This window comes from Urocitellus parryii, chromosome 2, assembly GCF_045843805.1.
Source record: "Urocitellus parryii isolate mUroPar1 chromosome 2, mUroPar1.hap1, whole genome shotgun sequence".
NCBI classification, from domain to species: Eukaryota; Metazoa; Chordata; class Mammalia; order Rodentia; family Sciuridae; genus Urocitellus; species Urocitellus parryii.
The window spans coordinates 127,361,052-127,375,116 of NC_135532.1; the positions used below are offsets into that span (position 1 = coordinate 127,361,052).

The following is a 14,065-nucleotide window of genomic DNA, read 5'->3' on the forward strand; positions in this document are numbered from 1 at the left end:
TTATATGTGGGTATCATGTGGGGGCTCTGATCCAAAAAATTCATGTGGGTTCCATGGCTGGAAGAAGAAGCCAGGTCAGTTAGGATAATAAACATGCTTTATTCAGTGGTGGTCACAACCTCCAGTCTCCAGCTTCAGCTCCCACTCAATCCCATTTTAATCCTCATTTTGCCCACATTTTTGTCTCCATTAGCCGGTTTCATCCTGAGTCTTTCCCATAAGCCCTTTTTATATGCAGGTCAAATAAAGAAGGCACACTACCAACAGATTACATAAGCACAATGGGGGATAGGGCACATGCTGACAAGTTAATGTTTATGACTTTGAGTGTATACATAGAATCAGAGTGTTTCTGGCCTTGACTAACCTTAACATAGTTGGTTCCCAGCCATGGCTACAAATTAAAAACAGCTGGCTGGAAGCCTTAGCTAAGAAGCTTGCCCTAACAATGGGATCTATTGATTTTATATTGGATCCTTAAAATATTGCTATACCTGAATGAGCTACAACTTGGTGGATACAGCAGTAACCAGTTCAAGACACGTAGTTTATCCTCATGGTAACTTGGTGTACCACATTTAGGTTCATCATGTTTACCAACATCTAGAAGAAGAAGAAGAAGAAGATTGAAGAATAGTAGTAGTTTTCTGAAAGTTGTATAATTCTCTGATACACATGACATGACTGTATTCCAGGATTCTAATGGACATCAATGCAATTCCTTCATTTGTCCACTAATACCGTAGGATCTGATGGGATCATTTTGCCCAAAGAAGTAATGTCTTTTGTAGCATAGTCTAGACATGCTATCCAACCTGTTCTTGCTCTAGGATCTATTCAAAGCTAGGCATTCAGTGAATCAAGAGTGCCTTACTGGCATGGTGTATGCTGCTTCTAGAACTCAGAAAGCAGTTCTAGGTATTGTGTGACTTCTCCTTGTTTGGGAGGAGAAATGTAAATAGAACAGCCTTTACTTTATATGTGACATCATAGCATGCTCTAGTCCATTGGATTCTAAACTTAATACTGATGCCATAAGACTCTAAATGATCCTGTGATTTATTTCCCATTCAAAGGCATCCTTCCACAAAGGCTATTAATATTCTAGGCAATATTTTTCATCTGGTATTTTTAGTTTAAGGCCATGGATATACTGACCCATGTGATATTCTATGGGATGTCTAGTTGTTCCAAGTCTCTTATATTATCTTATAGCAGAAAGAAGCAGTGTTATCATAGCCCTAAGGGGAAGGGCATAAAACTATACTACTGATCTTTTCAAGTGAATATATAAACTGTTTCTAATCTAAGCAGATACAGTTTCCTTGTTTTTGGACATGATAATAGAAACAGATTTACCAATCAATGCTTCAATATCCTTTATATAAGTTTGCATTAATCTTCTCTATCAATTATTCATCATCTGGCACAGCAGCTACATTTCAGTCTTCTATTTGTTGGAGATTTCAGGAATCCTTTGTCATCCTCAAGTTCAGCTGGCTTTAAGGCCAGGCTGGTCAAGATAAAATTAGAATACTCCACCTGCACTTCAGAGCTTTGATATTTAGGAATAGCACTTATTCTGCCACCCCTCATGATATGCAATATATTTATGTTTACTATCTTAAAATCTTCCACTTGACCTTCCACACACTGGTATCTGCCAACCTAACCTATATAGCACAGATAGCAAATGTGGCAAATGTGCCTATATTGGGTATGTTAGTTTCAATTATACATTCAGCACCTGGGAAAATGATCAGTGGATGTGGCCTTAGAACCTCTGGATCCATTGTGAGCTGAACCTGTCCAAACTTTATCTACAAGCCCATTCTCACTAACAGCTCACAATCACAGGCTGAGGCTCCTAGTATCATTGTCAGTTCAGGCCCTCATCCAAAAGTTTTGAAAATATTTCCTTATGTTCTTTTTCCCAGCATATAATTATCTAAGTAAAATGATCATCTATCTTTTGGGGAGAAAGAACTAGGAATAATCACTGTTCATACTTACTGTGGAGTTTGTGGTCCTTCCTCCTAAATTTCTGATTACTCCTTAAGTTAATGTATTTTGGGTCCCAAAATTGGCTCAGCTCTGGAAACTGTCCAAGGAAATATGTCTATCATTTTAAGTGCCTTCCCTGATAGTCACCTGCTGATTGATGGTTAATTGATTGCTTGACTTCTTTCTTTTTTGATTTCTCTGATCATACAATATGAAGAGGAACCTCACTGCCTGCTCAAGTATATTGCACTTAGAAAGAATGTATTCCATTAACAAACTCTGTAACTCTGCATATTAGGGTCCTATGGGTGCCACTATGATGTTGTTTTTCATTGAAATAATTGAGTCTGTCTGGTTTCTAACCATACAACCTCATTTTTTCCTGAGCATTGACACTTAACCTTTGGTCTTCCAGAGCCTGGTGTTTTCTTGGCATTGTTTTTGTTGATAAGAAGCTAGCCCTAAAAAGAGAATTTAACTCCAAGTGATACTGCCTGTTCCTCATCCACATACTTCTTTTTGACTTGGGAAATGTGTTTTCTTTAAGCCCTCTATTAAGCATGTTTTCATGTTTTTTTTTTTCTTTTTACCCTACATAGTATATCACTGTGAGTAAATTATTGCTTTCAGTCATTTAATTCTTTCTTCTACCATCTGCCACAGCATCTTTGGCATTTCTACCTCAGTAAATATATTAGTTTTCTACTGCTGCTATTAAAAAAAAATGACCCCAAATTTAGTGGCTTCAAGCAATGTAAATTTATCGTCTTAACAGTTCTGTAAGTCAGGAGTCTGAAAGGAATCTGAATGGGCAAGGTTTTGGCAAGGTTGTGTTCCTCCTGAGGGCTCTAGAGGAGAATCTGTTTTTCATTTTCATCTTTGTGACTCTTGTGCCATTTCCTTCATCCTCAAAGGCAGCAAGGACATTGCCCAAGTTTTTCTTATGTTGCCCTCTATCTAGTTTTTTCCTCCTCCAATTTTAAGGTATCTTGTTTTTACATTTTTTCCTACCAGAACAATTAAGAAAATCTCCCAATTTAAGGATGAATAAATTAGAAATTGTAATAATATGTGTTACCTTCCTTACCCTTTTCTACTTACCTTAACACGTGACATGTTTGCGGGATTGGAAGATTTGGGGTCGTCGTTATACTGCCTACCAGACAGTGTGGGTCATGACTTCCACACACTTTTAGTACCCTTCCCACTAATGTGTCTGCCTTTCCCAGGGCTCCTACTGGGTATTGAATCCCATAACCTTGTTTAAAGGTCAGCTATTCTTTCAATTAAGCATTGGGCCTGGTTGGTCTTCCTCCTTCTCTGCCCTCTCATTATAGGGGATGAGATCCTTGTACAATACCAAGGAGACCTTTAAGTTTTCAATCTTAACTGTTACCACTAGTTGCCAATTAATCACTCTCAAGTGTTTTGTTATCTTTTCTCAAAGCAATAAAGTTTAGCAAGTCTACTGTGCTTAATGTTGTTATTTTCACTACAGTCCTCCAAGGCCTGATGCATTACAGTTTGTGCACTCCCACCTTTTATACCATCCCCAGTTCATCATGGGTAGAGAAGCTTTAACCATTTCACTGCTTCCTTGGTCAAGAGATCTCTATGTTCCACATCCAGTTCAAAATCCTAGATGTGTGTCTTCTTTCTGAGTCTTTCACCAACATTTCCAGGTTTTCCAAGAAACAGAGTCTAAAATGGAGTTTAGCACACAAGAAGCATAATAAAAACTATGCTTGGATTAATTCCCCTGAAGGAGAATGGAAGAAAAAAATGGGTAAGGACACAAACTAAGCAATCTCAACTACAGCCCCATAAAACCCTATAAGGAGCTTTGGAAAGGGTATAGAAGAATGGCCGCCTGGGACCAGGTTTTCACATTAACTGAAGGAATTTGTGAAGCTTTCTGAGAGTGAAGGACTAAATAATAAATCTCTTATTCCAGAAGAGGAACTGTGAGCATCACAGCATCCATGATAATATTACCGGTGATGACAAGTACCAACCCAAGACGTGAAAGTTGAATCCCTGAGAATTGCCCAGGTGAGCGTAGAAAGCAAGTTTTATTTAAAGGATAGAAACAGACTTCTCCTAGAAGAAAGTTAGGGACCTAGAGTTGGTATCCAAAGAAGTGGGAGTGTCCTGCGCCTTTTATAGATTTTAGATTTTCTTTGTTCTCCTGCCCTCTTTTCCCCTATCTTGCCTCTTTCCTCTCCCCATCCTGTGTACAGGACCAGTGGCCAGGGGATGAGCCAAAAGGTAAGAAGCAAATGGGCAGCTGGAGGGCGGCCCGGGAGGTGCTTCATTAACTGCTTTTATGGGGGAACAGTTTCTTATAAGCAGGTAAACTTGGTGACGGGTGGAAGAGGGGAAGGAAGGGCTCTGGAGGTATTAGCATTGCAATCCCGCAGAGGTATTCTCCATCTTCACAGACTCAAATCAGCTTTTATTTCCCCTAGCCAACCAGATGGGATCACCTATCTACACTAACTACCGGCCTTTGCTCTTGCTTCAATATCATGGTATAAACCTCTTTCTCCCCCTCACTCATCTGTACCCCAAAATGAGTTTCTTCCGTTGGATTTTATTTTTTTTAGAAACAAAAAGTTGGAAAAAAGTTTAGAAACAAAAAGTTTTGCGTTGGTACTTGTCATCACCGGTAATATTATCATGGATGCTGTGATGCTCACAGTTCCTCTTCTGGAATAGAGATTTATTATTTAGTCCTCCACTCTCAGAAAGCTTCACAAATTCCTTTCCGTGAATCACATCAAAGCAAGGAATTACAGACTTAATTAATTGCCTGAACATGAGAAACAAATGTAGTCTTTGGCCTGTAATCCTGGCAGCTGGGAATGCCAAGGCAGGAGGATTGTAAGACAGTCTCAGCAAAAGCAAAGCACTAAGCAACTCAGTCTCTAAATAAAATACAAAATCAGACTGGGGATGTGGCTCATGGTTAACTGCCCCTGAGTTCAATCCCCCGGTCCTCCTACAACCTTCCCCCCCAAAAGAGAACACAAAACAAAGTCTTTCTTGAAAAAGAGAAATAAATAAAGGCAAGATACATAAATTGGTATCTACAAAGTCATCTGCCATATCTAAATTTCACGTCCAGATTATAATGAAGCTAGAATATTAAAATTCTGGTGAAATTATTCTCTTGCACTAAACACAGAGTTGAACCATTTTACTCAATTTTCAGCCAGAATATAAGTAGGAAACTTTACATAATAATTTTGGTTATTAATTATTTAATTAAAATGTATGACTACCCATTATGTGCCTGGCTTTGTACAAGGTGCAAGAGATGCAAAAAGATCTTGATGAAAAGGAATCTGCAGGATATAATTTATATTTTTTGGATGAAGTTAAATAGTAAACAAAAAGTCCAAAAGTCAAAAATACAATAATTTCAGATTATGATGCATAATTCAATACAAATATTTTAAATAACTATGGGTGATATGACAAAATATAAATTAGCAATATATTTTAAATAAAATTATTTAATATTAGTCAGGTTACCAGTAATCAATGTTATAATTTTTAATGAATTAAACATTGTTAGAGGCCAAGTGTTCAATTTGGGAATTCCTTCATTCAATTTATAATGACTTGTGATAATTCCCATTTCCATGGTCTCTGACTACTAAGGTAGTAGTAACATGGCATATGGTTTAAATTAGCTCCTAGGTTTCAGAATATTCTAATATAAATTAACAGCTCTATTGTTCTTTTTCTAGGATATAAATATCTTAATAGAGGCATTACATTATTGCCATATTTCTAAAATTCATTTCCAAAAGTAATCTGTATTTCACTTTCAATATTAATGGAAAGTATCTAAATCTTGTTATTATTTAAAGAATTATAAAAATGGTAATTTCTAGCAAAAAGAAAATGTAAATAATTTTAAATATATGAAGTAGTTTTATTTTTCTTTGCATGACCATGTTTAGCATTGTTTGTTGGTTTTTAATTGCTAATCCCAAGTCATTTTTTATTATGCCCAATATAACTTGTCCTTCCTCTCATGATTTTGCTGCAATTATGTCATTACTATGTAAGACAAAAAAAATTTAATGTAATCTTTAGATTTTAAGATTACAGGAGTAATGAGTAATCTTAAAATATATGGGTGATGTAAGTTCCAAGACATTGGATGCATTGTTGTTAGTCACTGCTTTTCCCCTTAAAACTTTTCATAAAGAAATCAAAGTCTATAACTATGTCTAGAATCACAAAATAGAACTCTAATAAGAACAAAAGCTAAGGGTTCATTGCTATAATTTCTTTAGTGTTTTAAGAATGTGGTATGTGTTTTAACAAAACCACAAAATTGAAAAGTACTTCATTTAATCTTTCATGTTGAAAAAAAACAAAACGACCCAGACTAATTGTTTTTTGTGAAAATTTTATCTAAAGAGCCTTCTTAACATTTGGGGAGAAAATAACATTTAATTATTAAGTCTCAGATTTTGACATTTAATTATTTGCTCATTATTTCTTTGACCAATTCTAAGATTACTGCTCACTATGGAATTATTTAAAGTTCAAAGGAAAATTGATTTATTAAAGTATTTTTTCTTATAAAATAAATGAGATGATTTTCACAGGTTTATTGCTTTAATAAATGTTAGGTTTCCTCTAATATAATTATTTTCACAGGAATAAATCCCCTTATGTAATGTAAGAATCACTAGAGAAAATATAAAACTAAATTAAACATATGTGTATATTAGCAATATGGTTATTTATTTAGGAGATTATGAGATAATAAAAACATCTAAATTATAATAATATTTACATTATGTAGGTATCAAAGTTTTATAAAAGTTGAAAAGTATTGTTTTGTCAGTTGTACTTTGTAATCAGCAGTAACTTAATTGAAAAATTGAATCTGTGTACTAAATTTCATTACTAAGAGTTATGAAACTATGCCTTTATATACACTATTTTTAAATTGCCCCAATAATTTTTTGTTTAATAATCCCAAACATATAGACATTTCATAAGTTTGTTAAAGTTCTTCATTAAGATATTTTTTGGTGTTCAAATTAAGCCACATGCTAGTCTGGTTACATTCTTTAAAATAAATAGATGTGATTAAATTGTTAGATGTGTTAGATTGTTTAGGCTACTATAACAAAACACCTTAGACTAGGGTCAGGGTGAGAAACTGAAGCAGTAGATATTATTGTCTCTTGGTTCTGAAGCCTAGTAGTCCACAGTCTGTCCAGGTTTGATCCCTGAGGAAGCTGCCTTCCTGGCTTGCAAAGGCCTTCTCTCTGTGGCCACAGATCTTGGAAAGGGAGAGAGCTCTAGTGTTTTTTCTTTTTCTTACAACACTAATTTCACCATTAGAGTTCCATTCTCCAGAACCTGTAAACCTTATTGGCTCCCCAAAGCCTCACTTTCAAACACCATCACCCATTAAAGGTTATGGGTTTAGCATGTAAATTCTAGGGGCAAACAATATTCATGCTTGGTTATAACTGAATGTTTTTGTTACATACAAGGATAAATTATTTCAGTTGGAAGAAATTAAGATAAATATATTTATTAAAACTATTTGGTTGTTTTCATAAATACCTAGAGCAAGGAGAGCTCATTTTATCCCTAGGTAGTTTATCAACTTTATAAAACGAGAAGCCAGTGGATTGGACCACTCAATCTACCAGGTACTAACTTCTTTTAATACAGGTTAAGTAACCACTATAGAGCTTCGTTTCACTGTCCTTAAAAGAATACAAAATGCTCTCTTCTTTCCCTTCAATTATTTGGATGAGCCAATAGATCAAATGATTCTTAAATCCAAGTACCATAAAATCCTAACTGTAAATTATTACTTAATTTGTTTAGAATTAACAACAAAGATTGAATAAGATTCATGCATTTCACATTGTGTGTGTGTGTGTGTGTATCTGTGTGTGTGTGTGTGTGTGTGTGTGTGTGTGAGAGAGAGAGAGAGAGAGAAAGAGAGATTAGCAGGTTTATTATTATTTATTTACATATTATTATTTATTATTGAATAAGATTATTTATCATTTATACTTATATTGAAGTTAAGTATAATTTTAAACTAAAATAAAATTTTACTTCCAAGTATATTAATTTCTTTAAATCTTTAGTCAAGAAACATAATAATTTTAAAACAGAATTTTTATCCGCCAATCACAAACAACAAATATAAATCACTGTAAACTTTAGGACACATTAGAGACATGATAATAAATCTACATTGAAATTCTATAAATCTTTTTATAATTTATGTGGGAAGTTCCAATTTCATTATGTACTTGAAAAAAAAAAAATTCCAAGGAAAAGGACCTGAGAGGAAGATGGCCAGGCTATAACACAGTCACATTTGTCATATCCTGGGTTAAGTTGACCATAGACGCCCCTGAGTGTGATAGATGATATTTTGCAAAATAGAAAAGAAGGTACCCAATCTCTCAATGTAAGCTTTCAGAAAGAAAAATCTCCCATTTAATCTCCTAAGGCAGAACATTTTTTGACAAAGCTATTATTTTATTTAACAAAATGGATACATATGGATCTTTGTTTTACATCTTCCTCAATGATTGAGCAGTAAGGACTGGTGACACAGGAAAGTGGGTAGGCAAACTGACAGGTAGATATGCTCTCAGAAGCAATTTGTGGAAGGAAAAAAGGTCATGTCACATTTTTTTTTTGTCTTTATTCTAAAAAAGAATGCTGGTCTCCTGAATGTCTCCACCCCAACATTCAATTGAAAATGAGGCAATTATTTTGAGCAAAAGAATTTCCAATGAAAGTATTCAGTGATCCGATGCAAAATAGGAATCTTACACTGTATCCTCAAGGCTTTGACTTCAGCTGTGTCAGCTGAGAGGATTCAGATTCTGAATATAAAATTTTGATTCATCACAAGTTTGACACATGCTGCTTCAAAGAACTGAAGGGGCCTCCAAATCTCATTCAGAGCTGCAGCCTGGCAGTGATTTCATTTTTGGTTTCTAAGTTGTTTTCCTTTCACCCTTTTGCTGAGCTGAAACCAGAAAATGATTCTGAGAAGAGCTGCGCACTGCAACAGATGTATTGCACATAAATATACGGAAACATACAGAGAGCCTGGAGAACATAGCCAGCATTATCCACAAAACTTGTCAATTACATAAAATGAAATGGATAAAACAGAAATAAATATCACATTAACCTTGCCAATCATTATTAGGAAATGAATTTTACCTCTCAAGTAATGAGTGCTATAATCTGTGAAACAATGGGAAAATGCAGTCCAAATGTAGGGTATTCTTATATAATACCAAAAGAATCACTAGAGAACTTTCTTTTAAAAAAATGATTATTTCCCTTTTGTCCTTACCTAAGAAGGCATCTGATTTCTTCTTCCTATTAAATTTACAAAATTATTTAAATATCTCAATTAAATGAGTATCATCGTAATGAATCCAGCCCATAGAGTTAATTTCCCTTCAGTCCATGGACAGCCTTTAGCACCATGGTGTCGACACAAATCTGTTTAGGGCTAAGACAAATCTGTTTAGCACACACCTTTCTTTACTCAGTCTTTTAAAAGAGCATTTCCATTTTTTTTACATTTATTTCCTTAAGAAATTGCATCAATATCCTGGGATAACACAACTAAGTTTGGGAAATTATTCATAATTTACCATAAATACCAGTTGAAACTGTTTCCTTAGGAACGTTTTGCACTGTGAGGTAAACACATGTTATCTAATAAAGACTCCAGTTCAGTTTGAGGAAAGATCAGCTTCCATATGTAGAGAATGGAAGAGATCTTTCCCAACAGGAAAATCCTTTTAAAGAACAGAGCTTAACTACTCTGACTGTTCTTATGTTTTATCCTGCTCTAGTGTTTCACTTTTTAAATGCTATTCAAATGTTTGTTGCAATTAAAATGATTAAATTAATAAATGTCTTCCAAAGAGGTTTAATTTTAGAAATCTGGAAAATGTACTAATTCTAAATTATTTCCTAATGAACACACACACTCATGTACACACACACATTTTTTTCTCACACACATATAAATTATGATTGAATTCTATATAATTATATTTTAAAAGCTTTCCAAATAAAAGTGTGGCCCTCTATAATACTAATCAACTCAGACATATGAAGGACAAGGATTCTGTCAATTTTCTGGTGCACAACACCTTTCAAAGCAACCTAGGACATACCTAAATTAATCATGGATGAAAAAAAAGAAAACAAACCATCAACTTTATGATTATTTGAGTACATGTGAGAGAAGTATCGCTGTGACAATTATTTAATCTTTAGTAAGCGTTTCTTAATGTTATGATGCTGATTTTTATGAAATTCTAGTATTGATAAAATTCAACATAGAGAAAAAATCACTATGTAAAGAATAGTGTTTTAGAGATGATACTCTAACTTTATAAAGCTAAACTGGATAGGAATATCGAACAAGTATTTTTGGATTGTTTACTTGTCTTATAAGAAAAAAAATAAAAATATATATTACCAAATATGGGTGTGTGTGTGTGTGTGTGTGTGTGTGTATTATATAGTCAAAATTATATATCACCAGTAAAATGCCTGGAGGTCTCCATGCAATGCACTGAGAAAAACATGCATTAATAGTCCTGGCATGAATATGTATAGCTGTGCATTTCTCATAATGAATTATATCTTGGACTTGCACAGTGATCAACATAAACAAGAATGATGTGTTATGTACCAGAGAAAGAAGGGGTTAAAATTAATCACTTTCCCCGAACTCAATGAAACAATGACATGAAATTTAGTAATTACTCAATTCTGAGACCACTACATTATTTATATTTTATAGTATTAGATGCAAAATTTTGAAAAGCTTAAATTTCTTATACATATATTTTGCTCATGTCTGTGTTTTCTTATTTCTATTTCATATTTCTCTGCCATTTACTTATCTTAACCTTATTTCTTTTCTTTTATTAATATGGACAAATTGTTTCATGCTATGATTTATAGACCCTTTGACTATATATTCTGGGTTGCAAAACTCATCCATGACAGGTTTGGTAGCCTCCATCTCATCTTCCCTCCATAAACAAAATCAAAATAAAATAAAAGACATGACAAAGTCTAACACTAAATTTGGAGAAATGGTATACCCTCAATTGTTTGGAGAAATTAGAGAGCAATTATAGGGTGAAGTATATTTACTGGGGAATTAGTAGCCGATCATTAAAAGATGATCATTTGCTGCATATTGTTCAGAGTTACAGTAATGTTATTAATTCAGAACTAGCCCTACATCCAAGGGATTCTTATCTCTTCCTTTCCTCTTTGTCAGTTACAAGTAGTATAAGCACAATATGAATATAATATCCTTTCACTGTTGTAATAGTAAAATCATCTAAAGGAAGATGTTTCTCTTAAGAAAATATTTGACAGAAACATATAACTGTGATCATTTAAACCCTTACTGGGTTTTTAAAAGTCAGTTCTTGCTTACTGCAGGTTAATATAAAAACATTTTCTCATTTCAAACTTACTTGTAAAAGTCTACTTAAGGAAAAATAATTGCCATGTGTGCTGTATTAATTAACTATTGAGTTATATGGATAGGAGCTGCACTGCAACTGATGTTTAGCAGAATGAATGCCATCTACTTAAAAGATGCTTCAATTATCTTTTTTTTTTCTTTCAGCAGCCCCACTATCAATAGTATACATATTCTGGTTGACCAAGGGAATGTCACAGCATTTCTAGTCTGGATGTCTTAACTGTATAGTAGTAAAAGATGCAATAACAAATGTAATTGATATGAGGCAAAATATTTTCTTAAGTAAAACATCAACTGCCTTGGAGATGCCTGAGCTGTTCCCAGTAGAAATACCAAGAGAATGGATCTTTCTAAGGTGTACATATATACATCAGGAAGGGTTCAAAATGATCCATGGAGGTAAATAGATAATAGAAATTATATTTCTATTTTATTATCTAGACTTTTAAAAAATTCTTCATTTACATTTAAAACACAGGTTCTTCTTGTGGCTGTCACTTGTCCCATATCTGACCTTGTGTGTTATGTGAAGGGTTTGCAGTTCCAACAAGCAAGGACACAGTTCTCAGGGAAGATGTCTGGATAGCAGAACCCTCACCTCTCAGCTCCTCCACGTGTACTGTAGCTTGTTGAGGGTTACCTAGGCCTACGTAACTCTCACAAAGTAGGCAACACAGATAAGAAAATTTCCTTCAAAGAAATCAAAGATTTCATACGTCAAAAATATAAACATACATGAACAAAAAGAAAATGGTGACTGGACACTAGCTACGATTGTAGTACAAGTGCTCTGGCCACACAAAGGAGGTTAAAAATGATGCAATTATTGGGCTGCACATTGGAATCACCTGGAAGATATAAAACTACTGATGCCTAGATCTTGTTTCCAGAGAATCTGATTAAACAATTTCAGTGGTACCCAGACATGAATCTTGTTAAATTAATAAATTTTGATACAATTTCAGACTTAGAGAAAGATGCAATAAAGGAGTCCCAGATGGCAATAATAATAATAATAATAATAATAATAATAATGCATTTAAATCTGGTCACTTAGCTGGGTGCCATGGTGCACACCTCTAATCTCAGCAGCTTGGGAAGTTGAAGCAGGAGAATCTCAAGTTCACAGTCAGCCTCAGCAACAGTGAGGGGCTAAACAACTCAGAGAGACCCTGTCTATAAATAAAATACAAAACATGGCCGGGGATATGGCTCATGGTTGAGTGCCCCTGAGTTCAATCCCCAGTACCCAAAAACAATTTTTGAAAATCTGGTTATTTAGTCTTGGTACTGAAATCCCCATGGAAATTCTCTTTAATAAAGATTTATAAACACTATTGTTAACAATAAATTTCACCTTATATTCTGTGAACGTCTAGTGCGTTCGGGTCCCTGGGTAAGGGTCGCGAAATCACCGGGACACAGGGGATGCAGAGCCAAGGCAGCAATTGCAACTGCATACTGAGGTTTATTTGCATGTTCCTTTTATATTCTTCTTCTAACAAAGCAAGCAATTCTTCAGTAACATTTCATCTACATAGCCCAAATATCATGCCTCAGCGGGTACACAGAGCTAAATTCAGATTGTTCCTGTTCTTTTTGATAAGTACCCTCCCAAAGTTCTTTGTAGACATTATCTAATCCCCGAATGTACTGTTCCCAGGTCCAGTATGCAGGAAGCTTCTTCCTCTAGGCCAAACCATGCAGAAGCTTGTGTCTTGTGATAAGGGGAAAAGGACCTTTCCTTCTCCTAGCGAGGCATGCCTTCAGCTGACCTAAATCACAGCCACAGTTTCTTGCAAAGTGTCAGGCTGAGGGAGCTAAACTCTGCACACTTAAACCCCAACATATTCATGTTGTGCCTTGCAATACAATAAGTGATACTTAAAGTTCTAATATTTATAAGCCATTTTTAAAAATGTTTCATGGACTAGGATGTAGCTCAGAGGTACAATCCTTATCTACCATGCGTAAGTCCCTGAAATCAATTCCAGCATAATAAAAATATAAATAAATTTAAAAGTTCTTAATAATTAGTGTTTTATCCTATTCTTTTAAAATTTCTAATTTGTGGATGTCATTCAGTATTTGAACTATAATAAATAAGTGAGTAAATAAATAAATAAGGTTTAAAACCTATTCATGTTTTGAACCTTGAGTGGGCCTATAGAACTACAATTCATTGAAAAGAGCAGTATTTCATAAGCCAGTGTGCAAGATTCTTCATGGATTGCTCATAAATACTTAGGTCTTAGTTGAAATGTGTAAGCTTTTAAATATAAAATGGTTTGCTGTGGTCACTCCGTGTTTAGAAACAACTTAATCAGGTTAAACTGTTTCATAATATCACTTTATTCCTTCATTGGAACTTTTAATAATTATTTGAGATTACCTTATATATTTATTTGTTCATTAGAATACATGTTTCATGTTGGTTTTTGTTGTTACTCAATGTATTTTCTCAGAAAACTCCAAGTAATTTGTTGCCCAAAAAGGAAAATATTGGAA

General features: G+C 34.4%; 1 pseudogene; it reads right to left on the bottom strand.

Moving 5' to 3' along the window:
• Nucleotides 1-3,120, bottom strand: part of LOC113193231 (hsp90 co-chaperone Cdc37-like 1 pseudogene) — a 66,855-nt pseudogene extending 63,735 nt beyond the window's left edge.
• Nucleotides 3,121-14,065: the final 10,945 nt, after the last annotated feature.